This window comes from Otolemur garnettii, unplaced genomic scaffold (genome assembly GCF_000181295.1).
Source record: "Otolemur garnettii isolate 467f Iridium unplaced genomic scaffold, OtoGar3 scaffold00088, whole genome shotgun sequence".
In the NCBI taxonomy this organism is placed as follows: Eukaryota; Metazoa; Chordata; class Mammalia; order Primates; family Galagidae; genus Otolemur; species Otolemur garnettii.
Genome location: NW_003852483.1, coordinates 4,802,228 through 4,821,260, shown reverse-complemented (window position 1 = coordinate 4,821,260; position 19,033 = coordinate 4,802,228). Strand labels below are relative to the sequence as shown.

General features: G+C 40.0%; 1 non-coding gene and 1 pseudogene across 1 annotated transcript; both read left to right on the top strand.

The window, feature by feature from the left end:
• The first annotated feature begins 3,458 nt into the window (after positions 1-3,458).
• On the top strand, positions 3,459-3,650 carry LOC111726967 (annotated as a pseudogene).
• Positions 3,651-14,131: 10,481 nt separating this feature from the next.
• On the top strand, positions 14,132-14,340 carry LOC111726980. Its single transcript, XR_002774643.1, has one exon. It is a non-coding gene; the product is annotated as a small nucleolar RNA U3 (small nucleolar RNA).
• The last annotated feature ends 4,693 nt before the right edge of the window (positions 14,341-19,033 follow it).

Genomic DNA, 19,033 nt, shown 5'->3' with positions numbered 1-19,033 from the left:
ACCTAGGTCAGGTTTGAACTCGCCAGCCCTGGTGTATGTGGCTGGAGTCCTAACCACTGAGCTACAGGTACTGAGCCACTGTTGCCTCTCTTAAATAACAGAATACTTCAGGAGGCTTCAGTGGCCCAGAGGAAAGAAGCCAGCTAGGTCCAGGTCCAGGACCTTTGTCAAGGCAGCCAGTAGCTCTGAGCATGGATGCTGTGCCCATTTCTTGCCTCCCTGCCTGAGGACACCATTGCCTCTGCTGAAATGGGTAACATATCATAGGAAACATACAGGGTTACCAGAGACAGAGCAACTTGAGGAAACTCTGCCCAGATTCTCTGGAGGATGGGGTGGGGCTATGCCCTGGCCCTGCTGTCACTCACTCTTTCTCACTCAGGTTGGTGTGTACAGGGTGGCTCATGGAGTTGTGTCCTCAAATACCTGCTGGGGTTTTATTTTACTTGGGTCCTCACCTTGAGACTCCATCTCAGTCATCTGATGTTCTATGCCTAATTCTCTCCTGCTGTTGTCTCCCCTGACATCAGATGATCTTTGTTCCTGCACCTCAGCAGTTCGCTGCTGATCGTTCCAGTTGCTGGAACTTACTTTATCGTGAGTCCACAGGCCTCACCCCCCAGAACTCTGTGGGGTGACTCATAGCAGTAAGTGCCAGGTGTCTGTGACACTTACTGCATTTAAGCTTCATGGCAACTCCATGAAGTTTTTAGTAATGTCATTTTGCAGATGAGAAAACAGACTTAGAGAAGTAAACTAATTTACTTGAAATCAGTCAAAAATTCTACCACTCAGGAAATTTGGTCAAAAACTGGGCTTCTTAACCTTTTAGCATTTTACATTTTCTATGGTGACATCTGCCACTCTTTGCTTAATGAAAATGAATAGGCCAGTCTGGGCCACTTGCATCCTTCACTGGCATCTAGGCAGGCATGAGAAGCTAGCAACTGTGTGCATAATCCTTCAGCAGACTTGACCCAGCTCCTAAGGCTGCAGTGTGCTGGAAGAATGGCACTATCTCTTCCAGTCCAGTGTATCCACCCAAACCTCTGGGGTTTTCTCACTTTCACATTGAGAAAAAGTCATTCATAGGTGAGATTGTTCACAGGCACGAAGATGGCTTTCCAAGGAGTTCCTGAGGCCTGAGGAATTATCTGATCATCTTGCTGAAAACATAGAGTATCATGTTTTGAACATTGGACATGTGGGCTGTTCACTGAATTGAGCAGACTCTTCATCATCCTTTCCAAAGACACCCAGTGCAGAGCCATGATTTAAGAAAAATGGGCAATTGCTCCATTAGCCCATAGGGATGCCAAGTGTTCCCTTTTGTCCTGGCTATTACCCTAGTTTCCCATTGCTGGAAGATGTGCAGCCTTTGTGCTAACAAATTTACCACAGACTTGGTAATTTAAACAGCACAAATGAATTGCCTTTTAGTTTTAAAGATCAGAAGTACAAAATCAGTCTCTCTGGGCTATTCTAAAGGTGCCAGCCAGGCTGCTTCCTTTTGGAGGCTCCATGGGGAATCCATTCCCAGTCTTTTCCAGCTTCTAGAGGCCACATGCATCCCTTGGCTGGTGGTCCTGCATCTTTCTGACCTTTGCTACATTGTCACATCTGTTTATCTGACTTTCTTGACACTGAACTTTAAGGAACATTGTGATTACAAGGACCCCACGCAGGTAATCCAGGTTTATCTTTCATCTCAGAATTCTAACTTAAACACATTTACAAAGTCCCTTTTGCCACATAAAGTAATATACTCACAGGTTCCAGAGATAAGGATGTGAACATCTTGGGGGTCATTATTCTACATATCAGGGCCTGGAAGGATGCTAACCTGGCATACCACAGAGCAGGTGACATAAAAGATGGGTGCTGAAGTATACATGAGGATGCTGGACGTGATGGAACCATAGGGCCCTGGATCGACAGGGGACCAGCATTGTCGAGGGTCTTCTGCATCAGGCGCTAGCACGGGGACTCACGCCCTTTCCTCTTTTAATCCTTCAAGCAACTCTGTGAGAATCTTTTTTTGGAAGAAATGGGGCTCCAGGCTGGCAAATCACCTTCTAGAATTTAATCCAGGCCCTCACAACCCCAAAATTTGTGTTATTTTTATGCATAATAATGAAAAATGGCACTGTGGTAAGAATTTGAGTAGCTGGTGGTGAGAGAGGATACTTGAGAAGGGTGAAGTCTAGAAGAATATGTCTTCTCAGGGAGACCACAAGGATGCACCTGTGGGGTCCTTTCCATGGTGACTCAGCTCTTGGGAATTTATAAACTTAATTTCCTGGAACTTGGAAATTTTCAAGTTCTGTGAAATCCTGTGGTTCTGTGGGGGCTGGAATAGCATCTCCTGCTTGATTCAAACTGGCCAATGAGAAGGGTACCTGTGGGGTGGAACTTTTTTTTTTTTTTTTCATTTTTTTGGCCAGAGCTGGGTTTGAACCCACCACCTCCAGCATATGGGGCCAGCACCCTACTCCTTTGAGCCACAGGCACGCCCCATGGGGTAGAACTTTTTTACTGTTGATAAAAAGGGAAAGACCAAGCCAGTCAGGGAGTGGGGCCATTTGGAATTCTTCTATGCCATAGGCTCCCTGCCAGTAAATAAAGCCCTTCCTCCTATAAACGTGGTGTTCAGGTGCTCTTTCTCTCTGTTAGGCCTGTCTTCCTGTAACAGTGGGTTTAGGCTTAAGCATGGGTTATACATCTACATGAAGAAAGAAGGAGAGAAAAGGAAGTTTGTCGTAATGAGAGACACTGTTAGCCGAGTGCTTCCACAGGGCACCTCCACAGAGCCTGCCTTCAGTCTTCATGAAATTCTAAGCAGTAAGTATCATCACAGTTGTTTGCAGAGATGAGAAGTTAAAGCTCAGAGATGCTGGGAAACTAGCACAAACCTGGTAAGTGATGGGACCTGAGTCTGGGTCCACCCATTTGGCAGAGGCCAGGCCGTGAGGAGTTTTTTGCTTTATATCAAGGTTTTGGAACTTTATAGTGTGGCATGTTAATGAGAAGCCAATCTTGCTCAAGTGCTTAAGCACACAGTGTAGACTATAAGAAAGAAATTCTAGTCTGGGTGTGGGGTAGGAAGGCTAGAAGAGCCCATGGGAGGCTGCCAAAGTTGTTTGCACAGGAGCTGATGATGAGCTTCCAAGGAGTGATGGTGGGATTGAAAAAAGGGTCAAGTAGAATAGAAAGTGGGGCATCACCAAGGAGGGCTCCAGGTCTCTCACCTTAATGGCCATAAGAGGAAACAAGCGAGAGAGATTTCTTTCATTTTCAGAGTAGTACTTGTTCATGTTTTTTGTTTTTTTGTTTTTTTTTTTAAGAGTGTAGAAGAGAAAAAGGCAAAAAGCAAAAATCGCCTTCTGGATAAACTGTCCTGAAGGGCGCACGCGCACACCAGCTCCTTCCTTTTGCCTCGTTGCACTCCTGAAAGCAAGATGGGACACGAGCAGCTCTACTGGAGCCACCGGCGAAAATTCGGCGAAAATTCTCCCTCTTGCCGAGTCTATTCAAACCGGCACGGTCTGATCCAGAAGTACGGCCTCAATATGGGCCGCCAGTGCTTCCGTCTGTACGCGATGGACGTCGGGTTCATTAAGTTGGACTAAGTAATCTTCCTTGATTGGATTATCCAGGGGATGCAATAAAAGAAACCCTGCTTTGCTAACTCAGTATATACACATATGGCCAATACATGTACATAACTCTTTCCAATTCTAGTTAAAGTCCCCAGATGCAACCCTGATTAATATATTTTCATTTGTATTCTTTCTCTGAAATTTTCTCTGAAAAAATAGGGAATTAGGGAAAAGACAATAAGTTTAGCCTGAACCTGTTATCAGAATTTCTTTCTGCAATAGGTCCTTGGTCTTAGGAATTTGAAGAATGAACTTACAGATCACAAATCAGTGGTAAAATAAGATTTATTAGATAGAGAAAGTGATAGAAGGAAGGAAAGGCACCAGAACTTCTGGCAGAGGGAAATACCCAAGTGGGAATTCTCTGTGTGGGTCCTTTGTCTAGAGGTATAAGGTCTGAAGAATTACTTTTGGCCAGGACCTGGTAGATAGGATACGCCTTTTCAATGTTAATGAGCATATTAACAAATGAATAATGAATGCAGTCCCTCCAGCTTGGTGCAAAATGGCAGGGCATTACTTTCAAAAGAGGCCTAGTGGTTTACATGAAATTGCCCAAACCTAGGGGGTTCCCTGTCCAGCCCTGAATGGGGAGAGGGAATCCTGTATCAAATCCATTGAATCTGAAGTGCCATCAAACATCTAGGGAGCAGAGGCCACAAAGAAGGCAAATGAGAAGAGGGCTCAAGAGTTTAGTAGAGGGATCTAGACTGAAGATTTTTACGATGTATCCTCAGAAAATCCAACATCTGGGCCTGGATAAACAGCAATTTCTTTTATAATTTTTCCTAGATATTAATATTATAACCATTGTTCCTAAGTGTGGCATCAGAGGTAACAATGCCCTTTTTCAATAAGGTATTTACACATGTCATGGTGGGAAATTTCTTCTTCCTGAAAACTTCATAGTTCAGGGATCCTGCTGTTTGCTTTATTGAAGAGTGTATCTTACCATATTTGCTTAGAGACAGGTCTTCTCCTTGTTTAGGATCTTGATATTCAAGGAATTAGAATTAATCTTGACTGAAGAATGTCTTTAGTTGCATAGATTTCATTATGGGGGCACAACTTCTGCCCTCTTAGGTGCAAGAAATATTACTAGAAAGGAATTAAGACCAAGTTTCGTTTCCTGCAATGACAAACTATCTTATTTCAAACTAACCCACATACCAAGAACAACTAACTAGAAAAGCTGAACAAAATATAAATAAACGTTCTTTTGACAACATTGAAGAGGACAGGAAGCCCAGAGAGGGGAGACTGACAGCTGGTAGACTTTCTCTCTCTCTCTCTCTTTTTTTTTTTTTTGTTGTTGTTGAGACAGAATTTCACTTTATCACCCTCAGTAGAGTGCTGTAATGTCACAGCTCACAACCTCCAACTCCTGGGCTTAGGCGATTCTCTTGCCTCAGCCTCCTGAGTAGCTGAGACTAAAGGCACCTCAGCTATTTATTGCAGTTTGGCAGGGGCCGGGTGTGAACCCACCACCCTCTGTATATGGGGCTGAGCCACAGGAACCGCCCAGTAGATTTTCTCTTTAACTGGCATTTGCCAGTTTGTCTGCTACTACAGACAGGCCAAGAAGCTAAACAAGACTGTAGGTGGCTGTGTTGCCCCAGGGGACAATAATTGTCATGTTAAAGTTAATCAAGGATGAGAGCCTTTGTCAAACACCCAGACTCTCAGGCAGATCAGCTCTCACAGGACAAAAGTCAACTTTACATAAGCTCAGTCTTTTGTTTGGTTAAGGCAATGATGGTAAAGAACACATAAAGGTTCTTAGGTGTGCCATGAAAATTTCTGAAGATCACTCATTAAATTATTTTTGAAAGAAGTTCAAAGCACAGTAAGTATATTCTTTTTTTCACTCTTGTTTTTGATCAACGTAATTTAAGTGTGCTGCAGAAGTTTAACTATAGGTTCAAATGTACCATGAGATTAAAAAAAGGTTGAAATCACTGGGTTAAGGTGATCCACATCTCACTAACTGTCTGCCAGAAGCAAAATCAAATATTGTCAGTGTAAGACCGAATGCAAAGTCTCAAATTACTTCCATGATTTTTAAACCACAATGTCTGGCACTTGACCAAAAATAGGCAGGCACACAGAAAAGACAAAAATTGGCCAAAAATTGAGAGAAAAACTAAGACCAAAGACAGACCCACAAAAGACTCAGATGCTGGAATTATCAGACACGAACTTTAAAATAATTATGTTTCACATTTCATATATTTAATACATTGAGTGAGAAACATTTTTAGAGAACTGGAAACTATTAAAAATAATCAAATGGAAAGCCCAGAATTTAAAACTATAGTAACTAAGATTAAGAACTCAATGGATTGGGTGGTGCCGGTGGCTTAAAGGAGATTCATCTCTACTAAAAGTAGAAAAAATTAGCCAGATGTTGTGGTGCATGCCTGTAGTCCCAGCTACTTGGGAGGCTAAGATAGGAGGATCACTTGAGCCTAGGAGTTTGAGGTTGCTATGAGCTAGGCTGACACCATGGCACTGTAACCTAGGGCAACAGAGTGAGACTCTGTCTCAAAAAGAAAAATAATCAAGAAAATGAGAAACTCAGGTGTGTTATCTCTCAGCTCAAGTAATTTCTGACAAAAGAGCTTCCATGGTAGCCTCCAAAAGTAGTCTATCACTTCTTACAGCCACAAGGCAGATACTGCTGAAAATCAAATGCAAAAATTATTTGTGTGAGTTCCTGATTTATGATGACACTTAAATTCACAGTCTTGCTATGTTTCTCATGTGAAAGCTAGAGTAATGATCAGGAAAGAAAGGGATCTTCAAAGTTGTAATGGTCAACTCTGGCTGGACAGAGATGAAACCTACAATATTGTGCTCCCAAATCATTCTGAGTCTCCCTCACCAATGGAAGTGACTTGCCTTCTGTTGTCCAAGCAAACAGCATCTTCTATTTAAAAACCTTGTGAGAACTTCACCTGGGGAAGATGCCTCAAAAAACGATAGTTTGAGGACTGTCAAACTATTTCAAGACCCAACATAATCACTCTCTGTTGTCCCTAGATCTATAAATAAGGTCAGAGCTCAACATGAGTTCCGGGAATAGGTACACACTATGATTTGGGGGGTATAGCTCAATGCCAAAAGATTTCCAAGACTTCATTAGTATATGTCAATAAAATCCTGAGGAACAGGTGTGGAAATGGTTTCTCAGAAGTTATACTAAGGGAGACAGTGTATAACACCAGATCAGGCTGAATTTGTTGATAAGGGTGCACTTACTAGAGAGTCTGGATTTAATATATCAGCTAGAGGCGGCTCTCACAACTGACATGGTTGATTGAGTGAAATGTGGGCTCAACAATCACCTATATTTAATGAGATGGAGATGACAGTGCTTCCCTGGCATGATATGAAGGAGGAAATCCAAAGGCTTACAGGGATAGAAAGGTTAGACTGGATTTATAAAATGCAACCTGCACACCTGCTTCCCAACTGTGTGCCACAAAAGGGCCCAGAAATACTCCCTTCACTGCAACACTGAGAAATAGATGAGTGTGTAGAGGAGCTCTTGAACCTTGGTAAGTACTTGCTAGGCTATTACTATTTGGGGAAAGCAAGGAATGGAGGAGAGCTCCCAGGTTTCTAGAGTCATGGGCTACTGGGTAGATGTCATCATTCATTTAGAAAATATTGGAAAAAAGGCTTGTGAAATTTAATATTAAGTTCAGTTTGGGGCTTATTAAAGTTTGAAAACCTGGGAGACTTCTCAAGAGAAATTCTAATAGAAAGTTCACTATATGGGTATGGATCTCATATAACAAATTTTAGCTTAAGATGCAGATTTGAATATTTAAAACATTAATAGTGAGACAAGTGAGAAAAAACAGAGAAAAAATTAAGGACAGAATAAAAGACATTTAAATTTCAGACAGAAGAAAAGGAAGCCAGGTAAAAGTCTTAGACCACATGGTTGCCTTTTAGTACTTGTCCTGTATATCACTGCTAATGTATTCTGTAAAACAATCATCTTCAGAAACATAAGACATTAGTGGCTCATTAAGAAAACAACAGCAAGTGTTTTTTGTTTGTTTTGTTTTGTTTTAAAACATGTCTGATAGTCTTTCCTGATTTTAGAGCTTTGTTGTTGAAAATTATATACTGTACTTTTGAGTCTTATTAAAATATAATCCCATTTTGTTAATTATTTTTTGTAAGGTCTTGAGGTAATTTAAAATTCTAACTCTATCCACTAGGGAAACAGGGATCTATTCACCAGTGCCTAGAATAGTGCCTGGCACATAGTAGATTCTTGATGAATATTTTGAACAAATTAATATTATGAGGCATTAATAAATTAATTCAACGTTTTCTTCAAATTTAATGAAAATTATCATTTATTCAGATTACTTATAAGTAAATCAGAGAAATCTCAAATTCAGAGGAAAAAAGTAAAAATAGAGAAAAAGAAGAAAAATAGGGGATAAATAGGGAGGGAAAAAAGAATAAAAAGGAAAATTTAAACCCCCTTTTAATTTCTCAGATATATTTATTTTATTTCCTATTGTTTAAAAGGTGAACCAGGTGACTCTTCATATGCCTCATAGTGAATATATTTGAAGGCATATGAATGAGACATCATTTCAAAGCGAACTTGTGCAAGCATCACAGTGGGCATTTGGCATATGTATGGCCTCCCAGAACTTTTTGAATACTTTATAAATGTCAGTAATTTCCCACATTGTGAATTCTAGCACTGCAAGCTGGGGTCCTTAAGTCTCACCTTCCTTGTATCCCTAACATCTCAGACACCCAGCATATGCCCTGGATTCTGCATGAGTAGATTTATGCAAGGTTTTGACTCAAAGGGCAACACTGTGAGGAAAAAGGACTGGGAAGAATCCATCAAGGGGATAGCAGTCTGGTCAAAAGTCACAAAACTCCCAGCAGGAGGGGTCCTGGTAGTAAGGTGCTTACTGTTCTTAGAGGCTCTGTGGACTCTGAGTTTCAGGGTGGCTTTGGGGACTCTTCCAAGAAGCATTTGCCTCTGATCATCATTGGCCTTTTTCTGTTAAAACTGGCTAGAGTGTGTTGCGTCTGTTGTTTACAACAGAAAGCTCTAATTAATGTAGCCATTTACATAATAAATTCATAATGATAATTTTTAATACTTTATAAACTTAACCCATTAATATTAATGAATTCCTGAAGGCAGAGGCTAGCCCATGGTGGCATATCCATTAGTTACACAGAAATTACAACATAGTCACATTTGCTCTTTCTCTCCCTTGCCATCAAACTATAGGTCAATACCATTGCATTTCCATAATTTAATTAATTAATTCACTGGCCTGAGATAAAATATGAAGTGCTATATATGTACAAAATAAAAATACATGCTGAAAAAAAAAACTAACGTGAGTGTATTTGCCATAAAAGGCAGCAGAGATGTACTCATAATCAGAATACTTTGACCTGCAGAACCCATTAGTGGTGGCTAATTGATCTCAGTGTACCTGGGAACAAAACAAATGGGCAGCCTACTAGAGTATTGCCTGGTCTTTAGAAAAGGGAAAACCAAAGTTTAGTAGACAAAAACCTGACTTGAGGAGTCAGGGGGAAGAGTCATGGCCTTTACCTTATTTCCAAGCTTAGTTCCAAACTTAGTTTCCAGAGTCAGGTCACAGACCCCAAAACCCTTGATTGAAGGAGAGACTTGGTTCCCTTGAGAAAAGATGACTCTACACTATTGCTCCAGGTTCACACCATACATCTTCCTCCAAGCCTTCCCCAAAGGAACGTCTGGCCATTTACTAAGGTGACTGTATATTGGAGAAAAAAAAATGCCTAGACCTCTTAGGGAGGGCTGGAAACTGACTCTGAATTGATGCTAATTCCTAGGGACTCAAAATGCCACTGTAGTCAGACAATCAAAGTAGAGGCTTGTGGTGGTAAGATGATAGATGGAGTCTTACGTCTCACTTACAGTGGGCCTGATTGGTCCACAGACCCACTCTGGTTATTTTCCCAGTTCCTAAATGTACAATTAAAGTAGACCTACATAGCAGCTGGTGCATTCCTGACATTGCTTATCTGAGCCATGGAGTGAAGGTCATTATGGTAGGAAAGGCTAAGTGTTAGTGCCTGGAACTTCCCTCCTATCAGGATAGTAAACCAGAAACAGTGCTGTATTCCTAAGATAGCTGCAGAAATTAAAGACACCACCAAACCTTTGAAAGAAGCAGAGGTGGTAATATCTATAATATCTCCCATTTAACTCACTAGTTGAGCCTGTGCAGAAGTTAGATGGCTCTTGAAGAATGATTGTGGACTGAAATAATCTTATGGAAACTCCAATTTCAGTTGCATCTCAGATGTAGTATCTTTACTGGGGCAAATAAACTTAGCCTCTGCTACCTGGTATTCAGCTATTGACCTAATTAATGCCTTTCCCTCCATGCGAGTTTGCAAGAACCATCTTAAGTAGTCCATAAGTATTTTACACCTAGAATAATGGTGTAGCCATTTCCAAAACATACCGATCCACATAGCAAAGAGAATAAGAGGGACAAATATCAACAGGTGAGAGAGTTTAATACATTTACTGAAAATAAAAAGTGGATAGAAATCTGCCAACACTTGAAATGGGAGAGAACTACATTCCAGAAATAGTGGTTATCAGCATCAGCAGTTGTCTTAGCTCAGGCTGACCAACGCAATACCATAAACAGAAATTAAGTTCCCATAGTTCTGAAGGGTGGAAGAATAAGATAAAAGGTACCAGCCCATTTGATTTCTGGAAAGGGTTATCTTCCTGGTTTACAGACAGCCTCCTTTTTGTTGTGTCCTCTCACAGTAGAGAAAGAGAGTGTGATTTTTCTGGTGTCCCCTCTTAAAGGAACACTAACCCTTTCAAAGAAGAGCCCTACTTTTATGACTTCATTTAACCTTAAGTACATCCTATTCCTAATACAATTATATTTGGGGTTAGGGCTTCAACATATGAATTGGGAAGAAGAGGATGAACACCATTTAGTCCATAGCAGTGGATCAAAAAAATTTCACTCCCTAATTTCTACCTCTGGAAGCTCTTTGAGTCTTTAAAATCTAGATTATGCTAGAGAAGTTTTGGCATTTCAATTTTATTGACTATAGTTCATTATTAGGCCCAAGTTTCAGTTCATCAAGTAAACAAATATTAGAGTCACTCTCCATTGGTAGAACTAAGTATTTAATCCAGAATTTCAGGTACTGGCACCCAATACTGGTAAAATATTTCCAGTTTAACAGTATTTTCTAACCTCATTCCATCTTTACAATCTTTTCCTACATATATCATCTTGTTCCCGCTGATGTAAATTAGCCAAACTTTTCTGTTCTTTTCATGGATAAACTATGTCTATCTGGGTCAGACTTAGACTTATCCATGCTGGGATCTGACTTTAGTTGTGCATCTAGAAGCAACCAAGATTACATAGGCTAAGTCTTGAGGATGGGAAGTTCAAGTGAGATTACTACAAGGCCTTCCTGCAAAGGAAGGATATTCTCCTTTGAAAGAACCATCTTAAGTAGTCCAGAAGTATTTTACAGCTAAAATGGCTACATGAAGCCAGATCGGATTAAGCAAACAAAAAGCACTTAGCCAAATGCCTGACAAATCTTAAATTTATATAAGTGTTTACTCTGTTTATTTCTGCTATTACCAATTGACTCAGACCTGGTGAGCAAGGGATTAAGGAAAGCTGCAGAAGTCTGCTCTCCCACACATCCTAGCATGGACATAAATGAAGAAGGATCTGTGATACTGCAAGGCAAAGGAAGGATCCCTTAACAAGAGGTAGGATGTAGCAACAATATTGGATCCTGCTATGCATCAGAATGACCTTGGGAGATAAGCAGATTCTAACTTCCACCAAAGAATCTTCAAGAGGTGAGGCCACAATATTGGTGTTTTTAAAAACTCCCCACATGAGTCTGATATAGTAGATTCCCAGCTACTGGAAGAGAAGTCCCTTAGCATGAGGACTAAATGCCGGTCACTGGTCCTCACAGCTTGGGTATGTGACTGGAAGCCAGCTGGACAGAGCATAAGATTACTAAGATTAAGTGATAGAGAGTAGAGACACTGACACTGTTTGTCGAGGGATTCGGCAGAGAGGCAGAAGGGGGATGGCACTGAGGCTTACAGGAAGTAAGAATCAGAGAGCAAGGTTTTTAGGATGGTAGATTTCTCATCATTTGTAGTATAAGGGGAAGAACAAAAAGAGAGAAGGTACTGGAGAAAGGGAAGAAGTTAGAAAGTGAGATCCTGGAGAAGGAAAGAGATTTGGAGCAGGTATAGGCTAGTTATGGAAAGAAAGACTGGTACCTCTTTCTCTAGGAGTGGAGCTAACAGTTAGAGATGCAGGTAAACTGGCAAGAAGCTCGGGAAAATTGAGCATCATGGCTTACTTTGCTCTGTGTTCCCCAAGCTTTGCAGTGCAAATCAAGGCTTTCAGAGAATGGAAAAGGAGAAAGTAAGGTAGTTTGCCTTTTGGCTTTATTTTGCAGTACAAAGGACACTCAGGTTTCACCCTCCTTCCTTAACCTTCAATTTAGTTTTCTCTTCCATTAAATGAAAATAATCCTCGTCTCACAAGGGTACTGAAGGATTTAACAAGATCAGGCATATCAAGAACCAGCTTCTAATTACTTCAGAATTGGTACTGCAGCTGTCTACTCCATTAACTCCTATTTAAGATGACAGGAATGTATTTTCTAAAATCTTTTTCAAAAGTTGACAAAAAGGACTTCTAGTGCCAGACAAGATAGAGTATACTCGCTCCTTCCTATTCTTTCTCCTAGCTAAAACTAAATCCTTCCCTTGGATGTTATATATAAAATAAATGTAAGAATAATCTAAAAGGGGGAGAAAAAAGGGAGACTGACTAGGGACCTTGAGACCTTAGGAACAACATGATAGTGGGTTCCACTGTTTTGTTTTTGCCTTCTATATCTCAAACATGGATCTGAAGAAGCTGGCAACTTTCAAACACTGATGAGTGCAGACAAAAAAAATAAAATAAAAATAAAACACCCTAAAAACCTGTTCTCTCTAGATAAAGGAGCAAAAATGTGGCAGTGTGGCAAGACAGAAAATTTTTAGACTGTAAAAGGAAAACCAAATAGAAATTTTAGAATTAGAAAATACACACTTAAAGTTCTCATTAACCAGTACAGAAAACAGTGTAGCTCCACCCCTATTGGTGAAGAGCTAATGGAGTCTAGACTGCCAACCTCACCTACATGTCTGTAACAAGAGGAAGGGGACCCCTCACACTCATTTGAAATGGCATAAGAGAAGGCTGACATTCACCTCTACCTTATGGTAATAATAATCCTTCCCGCACTGTGTCAGTGGAGACTGAGCAGGGAACATGGACTCCCGTAACTGCCCTGAGGTAATGAGAACCACCTCCCGGGTGTCAACAGATGCCAACAGGGAAGCTGGACTTCAATCCCCACTTGGCAATACTAAGGTAGTGCCCTTCTTTCCCCATTAGTGCTGTGTCAGAGGAAACCTGCTAAAATAAAAGATCTAAGTAAGAACTTTGGTCTTATAACATAATACTCAATAGATCCAGAATATACTAGCTATCACTAGACAAACTGAAAATCAAAATCTCAACTTGAATAAGAAAAGACAATTTATAGAAGCCAACACTGAGAAGACACAGATGTTGGAATTATCTGGTGAGAATCTCTAAGCAACTATCATAAAAATTCTCCAATGAGCAAATATTAACACACTTGAAACAAACAAAAACATAGAAAGTCTCAGCAAAGTAATATGAGATGTAAGAAAGAATCATATGAAAATTTTAGAAATGAAAAATACAAATAAAGAACTCAATGGGTAAAGATAAACTCAATGGAAAATGAGAAGGATAGAGTTCAGAATCAGTGAGATTGAAGTTAGAATAATAAAAATTGACCAATAGAAATGAAAAAAGACTGAATAAAAATGACTACAGACTTAGAGTTATATGGAATTATAACAAAAATATTACATTGTGTCACCGGAATCTCAGAAAGAGAAGAGAAATAAGGTGGGCTTAAAAACGTATGCAAGAAATAATGGCTGAAATTTTTCCAAGTTTAGCAAAAGACATAAATAGACAGATTCAAGAAACTGACTAACTTTAAATAGGATAAACCCAATGGAATCCATGCTGAAGACAAAGAACAGTATCTCAAAAACAGTAAAGAGAAACAACACCTTGGCTATGGAGGAAATAGTACACATGGCTGTGGATTTTCCATCAGAGGTCAGAAGAGAATGGTACAGTATGCCTTAAATACTATGAATTCTATGTTCAGCGAAAATATTCTTCTAAAACAAAAGGAAATCAAGACATTCTTATAAGAAGGAAAACTAAGAGAATTTGTCAAGGATACATCTACCCTACAAGATGCTGTTGAGACAAAAAAAGAAGTAACAGAAGGAATTTTGGAAGACTATATCTTCAGGGATCAATTTTATAGTCTGCGATTAGAAAAGTTTTTCTGAATGTAAAGAGTGCCAGAGACCATGAAGAAGAGTTGCCACATTCTCTCCTGAACATGAAACCAAGTCTTGCTTTGCTGCACCTGCCATTTGCCATTGATGATCATTCTTTTCTTCTTTGGGAGAGTAAGAGGGAGAGGACACTGTCTCTGTGGTTCCCATTCAAACATTGAAGAGTAAGAGTAAATAAAACAAGCTTTTCTTCTCCTCTTGAGTTTTCTAAATTGTTTGGCAGTTGAAGAAAATCAGTGTTAACTTCAAGTCTACTATGTAACAAGGAGCCTTTGCATCAGGCATGCTCTGCCCTTGAGGTTTCAAGCCAAGTGGAGTAGTTTATATTTATAAAATGTTTAGAACAGTGCCTGGCACTTTAAGCAATATATTATTAGTTATATAAATACCATAAATATAAAAAGATAAATAAAAGTTAACAGAAGGGCACCCCCTAGCAAAGAAGACATTGAATCTTTTTTTCTTCTCCATGAATGTGGCAGCAAAGTGAAGGTAGGTAGAAATCCATCCAGCTTTTCCATTGGAGTCTTATACAGCCCTAATCCCCTGGCCAAGGACCACTACTGTGGCCTGTTAGGAACCAGGCTGCACAGCAGGAGATGGGCAGTGGGAAAGTGAGTGAAGTTTCATCTGTATTTATAGCCACTCCTCATGGCATCACCACCTGAGCTCTGCCTCCTGTCACATCAGCAGTAGCGTTAGAGTCTCATAGGAGTACAAACTCTGCTGTAAACTGCCCATATGTGTTCCTTATGAGAATCCAATGCACCACACACACACACACACACATCTGTGGAAAAACTGTCTTCCATGAAACTAGCCCCTGGTGCTAAAAAGGTTGGAGATTGCTGCTATACAGAACTATCTGTTCTCAGTATACCACGTTGAGGTGGTCATAGAAACTGTTTCAGTCTACCGGAGCTGCCATTCAAAATACCATACACTAGATAGTGTAAACAAGAGAATATTGCCCCTGTCTAGTTTTGGAGGCTAGAAGCCCAACACTAAGATCCAGCTGCTTGGGATCCTGGTGATGGGTCTCTTCCTGGCTTGCAGATGGCCAGCATCTCACAGCACACACATGGCCTTTCCTTTGTGTATGTGAAAGACAGTGAACAATCTCTCTCCCACTTTTTATAAAGCCATCCCCAATCCTGTCAGATTAGGACCCTACCCTTATTACTTCATTTAACCATAATTACCTCCTAAAACCCCTATTTCCAATACAGTCGCCTGGAGAGTTAGGTCTTCAACTTTTGGACTGGGACACAATTCAGTCCACAGGGAAAACATTGGGTGTAGACGTGAGTTTTTTGCAGTTTTCATTCTCCCACAGGATTTCATGTTGCTATCTCAATCAGAAGGCTAATATCTATTTTCAGAGAAAAGTTCCCTCCCCCATTTTCTGCTCTGAATCTATACTTTTTTATACTTTGGCTTCAAGACACTGGGCCTGGATCATCAAGAAAAGGTTCTGCCCTCATCGCCTTTATCCAGTCTCTTTCATCTGACTATTTCAAAGTGTCCTTCCAACATTAATTATATAATAAATTGATCAACAAAGTGACTGATTAATTGGCTTTCATTTTTGGAAGTACTTTCAGAAATGTCAGGAAAAACAACATATTTCAGAGTTTAAAAATTCATTCCCTACTCCAAAATGCTGAGCTACATAAGAAATTTTCCTGCTAGGCCAGATCTGAGCAAACAGTGGGAGATGGAAGTGGACAGGATGATTTTTGTTTCTATGCTACAGTCTAAAGTACATAACCTCTGCTCTCAGATTCCATTTCAGCGATGTAAAAGGGAAAATCCATTGCACTAAAAGTCATAAGACCAAGGTTTTAGTCCCTGACTATAACCCAGCTCTGTCACTAACCAGTTTCCTGACTTTGGTGGTCAATGCCCTGAATCTCATCTATAAAATAGATATAGATCTACCTGATCTATCCTTTTGAAAATAATTAAATTATTATATATTTAAAAGCACTTTGTAAACTGCAAAGTACAGTTATATAGTCCTTTTCACAGGATTGGCATCTAACTTAGGGGTAGGAAGGATCAGGGAAGGCTTCCTGGAAGAACTAATAAGCAAGCTGAATCATGACAGATAAGAAAAGAAAGAGGGACCATTCTGGGTCAAGAAAGCAGCTTAGCAAAAGTGAGAAGGGCTTGATATATGTGACAAAGTGCCCAAAGTTTGCACAGCTGTTTAAAGACTGAGGGAAATACGGGTGGGAAAAGGAATGCTAGGGAGAGATCATGAAGGATTTTGCACACCATCCTAAGGAGTTGGAACTTTCAATGGATGCGGGGGGCATGGTAGGGGAGAGGAACAATGAAAGCACTTGAAAAGGGAGTGGATATAATTGGATTTGTATTTAAAAAATCTCAGTTGGGGGGTAGTACAGTAAATCTCCTGGAAGTGTCAAGACTAGGCAGAGAGATCACTCTTGGATGCATCTGGCCCCAGATGGGCCAGCTTTTTTTTTTTTTTTTTAATTGAATGGTAACTATGTACATTAATGCATTTCTGGGGTACAGTGTGGTTTTTTCACATACAATTTGAAACATTTCATCCAACTGGTTAACATAGCCTTCATGTCATTTACCTATTGTGCCAAAATGTTCATATTCTACTCTTAGAAAAGTTCACTTGTACCCTTGTAAGATAAACCACAGAAGTGATCCCTCAAATCTCCCTCCCTCCACCCATTCCCCCCTCCTCTCTGAGAGATCACTCTTGAGGTAGGTGCAGTAACCCTGTTGAGGAGCTAAGTTATAGCAATCATGATAGAAGAGGAAAGGAAAAGCATATTGATCCAGGTAATTCTGAGAAGTTGAAATCCACAAAACACATGGCCAGTAAGCTTAGAGGTAAAGAAAAGCACAGAAGATGATGCCTCACTTTCTCATTTGGGCTAATGGATCAAAGGTAGTGGTTACATTCACTTAGCTAGAAGCAGCAGTTTGGAACTCATTCTAAATTGAGTTTTAGAATGATAACTCTGTGAAATAAGAAGTAGAGGTGTTAAATATAAAGTTCTGAAGCATAAGAAAGAGATGTGGGATGGATAAATATAAGACAGTATTTTGTTTTGGGGAACACTGACATATAAGTAGCATGCAAGATACTCTAGATTCTATAGTTTTTCAAACTTTTAAATCCTGTTCCACAGAATTTTTTAAAGGAAATCAAAAAGGGAACCCGGATAACTAAAATATATTTTAAAGTTTCTTCTGACAGTTTAAGTATTCATCTTACATGGATCATGTTTTTAGAATGCTCAGATTCAAATTGCTCTATCCTAGGAATACAGTTGCCTACCTAAGCTTTTCCAGGATAAAGAATCCTTAGTAACATGGCTAGTGCGGCACATAAACACTTAATCAAGAATTTCCCTCCACATCCAACATAAATCTCTTTTGTCTACTTAAGCCTATTGGTTTTGGTTTGAGTCCTCATTGGAAATAGATTAATTTTTCAGCTTATATGGTAATACTTTACAAATTTAAACCTGTGACCCAACTATTCCAAACATATGGATGACAAATTAAAAATGCAGTTGTCCAGGTGTTTCTAAATTTCTTTCTTTTTTTTGAGATAGTCACAGTATGTCGCCCTCAGTAGAGTGCTGTGGCTTCACAGCTCACAGCAACCTCAAACTCCTGGGCTTAAGTGATTCTCTTACCTCAGCCTCCCAAGTAGCTGGGATTACAGGTGCCCACCACAACACCCAGCTATTTTTTTGTTGCAGTTGTTTAGCTGGCCCAGATTGGGTTTGAACCTGCCACCCTCAGTGTATGTGGCTAGCGTGGTAACCATTGTGCTATGGGTGCAGACCCAGTATTTCTAAATTTCAGCCAATAATTAACATTCTTTATAGGTTTCCCATGCTCCTATACTAGGAACGAAATTATTATTATTATTAGTAGTAGTAGTAGTATTTCAGAGACACGGTCTTGCTTTGTTGCCCACGCTGGAGTGTAGTGGTCAGATCAAGGACAGAAACAAGGTCACTTCCTTCCTCTTCCTTCTCTGTAAAATAAGAAAGGTAAACTAGATTGGAGTTAAACTCCAAGGTTGAGATCCCTGGATTCGCTCCTCAATGATATGAACGTGTATCAGTAAGCTTAATAAAACCAAACATTTCCCCCATTAAAAAGCTATAAAAAGAGTAAACATTTACTAAGAACCCACTTATCAGGCTCATTTTTCCTCTTGGTTACTTAAAAGTAGTTGTTATACCTAAAATAAGTATGTGATTTCCATTATCAGATATGAAAATAGGCCCACAAAGAGGTAAGATGACCTTATTAAGGCACAGCTAGAGTTTATAAGCCTAAATAATACACAAAGCCAACTTTCTATTTTGGGGGGAAAGTGGGGATTAATTTTTGCAAAGATGGAGTCTTACTATGTTGCTTAGGCTGGTCTTGAATTCCTGGCCTCAAGCAATTTTCCTGCTTTAGCTTCCAAAGCACTGGGATTACAGGCATGAGCCATGGCATCTGGCCACAAAACCAACTTTCTTTGCTTTTAAATGGAATTACATTAACTTAATAATGTAACTAAGAAAATCTGGTTAGGGCAGCGCCTGTGGCTCAGTGAGTAGGGCACTGGCCCCATATACGAAGGGTGGTGGGTTCAAACCTGGCCCTGGCCAAACTGCAACAAAAAAAATAGCCGGGTGTTGTGGCAAGCATCTTTAGTTCCAGCTACTCGGGAGGCTGAGGCAAGAGAATCGCCTAAGCCCGGGAGTTGGAGATTGCTGTGAGGAGTGTGATGCCATGGCACTCTACCAAGGGTGATAAAGTGAGACTCTGTCTCTACAAA